This window comes from Myotis daubentonii, chromosome 6, assembly GCF_963259705.1.
Source record: "Myotis daubentonii chromosome 6, mMyoDau2.1, whole genome shotgun sequence".
Lineage (NCBI taxonomy): Eukaryota > Metazoa > Chordata > Mammalia > Chiroptera > Vespertilionidae > Myotis > Myotis daubentonii.
The window spans coordinates 54,961,467-54,967,466 of record NC_081845.1 but is presented as its reverse complement, the minus strand read 5'-3'; positions in this window follow the sequence as shown (position 1 = coordinate 54,967,466).

Sequence of the window (6,000 nt, the reverse complement as noted above, 5' to 3'; positions counted from 1 at the left end):
AAAGTATATAATTCTGTGCAAGTGGTTCAAGAATCAAGACTTGGGACTACTCTACTATTCTAAACTACTAGTATTACTCTGATATGCCCTAATAATTGATTGTATCACTTCAACACTTTTTAAAGAAATATGTTTCTTGATGTCACTGATTTTTTTTTAATTTCTGCTTTGCAAATGTGTTAAAACAGTGTTAAGTAAAGACACAAGTTTTAATAATCATAATGAAGAGAAACTAGAAAACACTCTGCATGTGTGTGAGCTATTGTTGTTGAAAATCTCATTCTGACACTAAGCTTGGCTTTGTAGACCACTGCTGTGGACTGAACTGTCCCCCTAAAATTCACATGTTAAATGTCACCGTTAAGGAGGTGATTAAGGTTAAATGAAGTCCAGAATGTGGAGCCCTGACAAAAGAGAAGAGACATCCTTACAAAAGAGAAGAGACATCAGGTTATCAGGTCTCTCTCTCTCTCTCTCTCTCTCTCTCTCTCTCTTTCTCTGTCTCTCTCTCTGTCTCTCTCTCTCTCTTTCCCTCCCTCCCTCCCTCCCTCCCCTTGGTCTTGGACTTTTCAGCTTCCAAAACCATGAGAAAATAACTTCCTTTTGTTTAAGCCAGCGGTGGGCAAACTACGGCCCGTGGGCCGGATCTGGCCCGTTTGAAATGAATAAAACTAAAAACAAAAAAGACTGTACCCTTTTATGTAATGATGTTTACTTTGAATTTATATGAGTTCACACAAACACTCCATCCATGCTTTTGTTCCGGCCCTCCGGTCCAGTTTAAGAACCCAATGTGGCCCTCGAGTCAAAAAGTTTGCCCAGCCCTGGTTAAGCCACCCAGTCTATGCTGCTTTTTTTTTTTTTATGGCAGCCTGAGCAGACAGACAAACACTGGATGTCTGGCAGGATGAAAGGAAGGCTGCTTAGTACGAACAGTTTGAGAAAACCTATTCTAAGACAAAATTACTTTCTTGAAAATACATTGTGTCTGAGTCTTTTAGCAATATTTTGGTTTTATTTTTAACACATTAAGGAGTCATTTGGGGAAGACTTGGCAAAACACAGATTTCTGGGCTACGGGCTCAGAGATTTTGATTCAGGAGGTCTGGGGCAGGGTCTGGGTCTCGTTGTTGTTATTTTCACATTCTCCAGATGATTCTGATGCACAGCCAAGCCTGGGAGCCTTTGTGCCACCTCAGAAAATATAGAAGTAATGAATGAAATGTCCTCTTCTCTCTAAACCTGCCTATCCCCCACCCACCTTTTTTCTTACTAAGAAAATGGGCTTAAATTAACCAGAGTGCTGAATTAGAATCAGTCGTAGAAATGTTCTGATGAACAAGAAACTCGTCACTCTCTGGTCCAACAATGAGATGGTGTGCACCCGAGCAAGACAAAACCCTCAGGAAGCCCCAGAATTCATGCTGCCTGCCCGACAGATCTGCGACGGACCTCTCGATACTGGTACTCAAAGGGCCTTCTGGATTAGTCTGTTTACTTTCTTTTCACTTTTGCATTTTAAAACCGTAGTTTTTGTCTCCCAGCCTAGAAACAAGTGAAAATGCCAACATCCTTTTCCCCTCTTGTACCTCATCTCTAATTAGTCACCAAATCCTATTGATTTTGCCTTTTTAAGTTTCTTTCACATTCTTCCCTATATCTCTCCACAGTATCTACCCACAACCTCTGGCATGTTTCCAATTCCTATGACTTCACATGTAATTATTGCAGTTGCTCTGGTTTCCATTGCTTACAGTCATGACCTTCTATGATCTAATCCAGATTAAGGCCCTTTGTATTCTTTGCAGCTTCAGGCAGGGTTTTTCTTCTTTCTGGCTTAACTTCCACAGCATAAACCAAGCCAGAAATGCATATCCCAGGGCCAGTCATGCTGAACTATTTTATTCTCTGAACATCTTATCTCATGATACAAATGAATTTCACACATTTCCTATTGTAAATTGCCATTCTGCTTGGAATGTGATTTCCCTAAAACTTGTCCAATCATACTCATCATTCCTTCCAGACCACCCTAAATGCTGCCTCCTCTGTGAAATGCTACAAATCTTCCCCTGTAGGGATAGCACGGAAAAGGTAATTTCTGTGAGTAACTCAAGTCTCTGAATAGGCCTGTTCTTGGTATGAAAAGAGTGCGGGAGGTAAAAACCAAGCTTTGAACTTGTGCCTCGGAAGCCTGGGATGTAAGCAGAGTCTGATGAGGCCTCGATCAAGGGAGAGGCTGGTGCCTGGAGTGAGTCAGCTCTGCAGACTTTGTCTCCTGCAGTACGGCAAGCAGTGAGGGGCAGGCTTGAACCATCTCCCAAGGGAGGGACCCTTTAAGCTGTAACCCTAGGGGCCTTACCACAAGGAGAGGAGGAGGGAAGGAGTTGGAAATTCACGGAGAGAAAGGTAAAATATTGCATTACTCCACAGTCAGCACTGCATTCATAATATCTGATATTCCTGGAGCTGAACATTTGAGAGGGGCTCTTGTAGAAAACCAGGCCTGTTTTCCTTCCAGGGACTCACTTTGGAAGGTACTTGTTGACAATATTTTCTAGAGAATGATGTAGCTAAATTTTGAAACTTTTTAAAAATACTAACCCTTTCTGAAAAGACTGTGGCCAACTCCCTCTGTATAGACACAGGGCACCCTTGGAATTCTCAAGCCGAGTCACCACCTGTGAATTCAAGAAGCCACTGGAACTGAAGTCGGTTTGGGGGCTCTGTCAGACATGCACTCTTTGCGTCCCAAACTCGAAGAAAAGCAATTGTCTCCTACATGCTTTTCCATCCTGTCTCAGGGTCTTTCTCCTCGATACAATCTCACTCTTTCAGTCTCCCATCACATCAGGCTTTGTATCGATCTTTAAGAAGGAAGCCAATGACAAAAGTACCAACGCTGGAGTCAGGAGAACTGGGATCTAATCCAGCCCTGCCTCTGACCAGATGTGTGACTTTAGAAAAGGTCATGTCCATCTTCCTTTTCTCAGGTGGTATCCTCATCTCTACAGAAATAAAGTATACTATATGTGAATGTCCAAGGTGTCTAAAATTCTCTGGAATCTGATCAATAAATTTATACCAAATTTATTATTTATATTGAGAGTGGAGAAACACCTCCATTTACCAGCGTGGCCTTGGATAAGTCAAATCATCTCTTCACTTCCCTAGGCTTCAATACTAGTGCCACATTGCCTGGTTTTCAACCCCCGTTTTGCTAGCTACTGGCTGCAAAGATTGCAGAACTTAACCTCTTGGAACCAGTATACCAGTCTAAAAGATGAGACTATATCCCCATAAGGTTGTTGCAAAGATTAAATGAATTAACACACACACATGTGTAGAGCACAAATAGTAAGAGCTCGATAAATGTCAGCTACTCTTACCATTCTTACTATCCTGATAAAATGAGCATAACAACCTGCTTTGAACTCTTCCCATGAGTCATGATAATGTAAGTCAAAGTGATTTGCAAATGTAAAAGTGCTACTTTAAGTTAAGGATTTATAGAAATGTTCAGCAACCGGTGACTGGATTTTTTAAAAGGTGCCGAATCCATACAATGGAAAACAATTCAGCTATTGATAGGAAGTACTGCTACAAGCTATGTGTGGAGGAACCCAAAGCCAGACACAAAATATTGCCTACTTACCCCCACCAATCTGCACATTTAAAGAGACCAAACGCAGATCAGCAGTTGCCTAGGACAGGGGGTGGGAGCAGGGGAGGAGGGCACCTCTTAGGGCAATGGAAACGCTTTACCACTGGATTGTGGTGCTGCCCCATCACTCTATAATTTAATAAACCACTGAACTGCCCACTCACAATGGGTGATGTTATGTTATATAAATTATACCTCAATAAAGGCATTTAAATAAGTAAATATAAAGGTAAAGGGTCATTATCACCTAATATGTTAATTGCAAAGCGTGTTTTAAAGAAACGCACAAATTATTTGAAGTTGCTAGGTTTTGTGAAAACAGTGAAAGTGCTTTGGAAGTTATGTCTTTCAAAGTAATACACAAAGTAAATAATATGACTAATAAAAAATAATACTGTGCGCATGTTAAGGATTCTGTGATTGGCCCACCACTACCCCTAACACATACACACCTTCACTACCAGACACTCCCACAGAAATCCCCCGCTTTGGTGAACTTGAGTCCCACAGCCTCCTCATTCCATAGCCAAGCTCTCCTGGAACTCCCTCAGCCCATCCCTGGAACTCACTGCCATAGAATAGACAAGAACAGGCTTTAGAGCCAGTCATGTGTTCAAACCTCACCTCAGCCACATACCACTCCATGTCTGGAGGCAAAGTGTTTACCCCTGAGGTCCTCCTTTTCCAGAGGGTGGGAGACAGGCATGAGGCAGAAAGATGAGCCCTACACTGAGCGAGCCTAGTCATATTCTAACACCTTTCCAAGCCCAGGTCAGCCCCAGTTCCTCCACAGAGGCTCCTCTGCTCCCCCAGCACTTTCATGTAGTAACTCATGAAAGTGCCTTCACTTCCCTTGACTTCGAGCGCCCGGAGGGCAGGGACCAGGTACACCTCTTTCGAACTCCGGGTTGGGGGTGTTCAAGAAATATTTAGTGAAAATGTGTCAACTGTTCCCACTTTTAACCGAGTGAGCTGTTTTTCACGATCACTTTCAATGAAGAATTGTGTCGAATTTGAGGGAGATCTGGCTGACTTCTGTCACCCGTTGATTGCCAGCTTCGACGGGGCTGATCTGGCTGGCTAGGCTGGTGTCCCCTTCCTCCCTCACTGCTGTGGGCTCGGCCGAAGAGGACAACCTTCCCCCATGGAGGAGAGGACCGTTCTCCAGGCAAAGGTATACTAGAGTAGCTGTTCCCCGGCCAACACCTCCAGACAAGCTCTCAGGAAATGTGTGAGGATGAGCCACCGTCCATACTTGTGCTGGCGGTTTTGTTCCATGCTAAATTGCTCCTGGCAGCCCTAGTCTGTCTTACTTCTTTTCTTATGTAAACAAATATTAACATGTGCCAACATGAAGAAATAGCCAGTTTGTGGCCACTGAATGGAGCTTTTTCTTAGTGCAAGGCCAACTGTTTCGTAATGGTTGGACCTTAATGACATGTTCTAATCAATTAAGTTAATCAACCTAGATTCATTATTTTGCTCCCTATATTCTGAGGTTGGTGAACACCATTAGCTAATAGAGTCAATAAGTAAATATTTTAAAGAGAAAATGTCTTTTTTCAAAGGTTTTGCTGATAACTGTTGTCAACTGAATAATATGCTCACAATATTTTGTCATTCCCAGGCCCATGTCTACAGCCAGTCCATAGCTAATATGTACTCTGAGCAAGATATAAGACTTTGCTATGTATCGTAAGCTACTGATATCTGGGGGTTATAATTTGTAACCATAGCATAACTTACTGACAGTGGACTAATGCAGAAAGCTACCTATAGACATTTCATAATCTCCCTCTGGCCTTTGTCACACCACAGACATAGAATGAAATTTGAAGCTCATTCTTTGAAAGCAACAGTAAAAGAGGTTTTTTAAAAAAATATGTCTTAGGGTTATTGCAATATCTGGTGGGATAACACATGGAGAGCACCTAGGATTGTGTGAGTTCCTCCCACCACAACTCCTTCCCTTCCCATTTTATTCCCACTTCCATGGTGGAGGTGGGAAACCACAGGCAAATGTCTACTAGGGTCTTGACTTTTTTCTGGACTGGTGATATGGACAGGTCATACACAGTCCCTACCTGATGAAGCTTCTAGACTAACTCTCCCATGAAATGCACCATATGCATGCTTATTTCCTCAGACACTAAAGTACGTTTCCAGTATCCAAATGGAAAGCTAGGAAATGTGATTAGGATGTGTCTTGGAGCTGGAGCCATGTTCATCATTTTCTTACTCCCCACCACTACCAACCACCCCTCCTCCTATACACACACTACGGGGCCCCCACCTCCAGCTGGTATTCCGTGACCCTCCTGACTGGCTTAGATTGC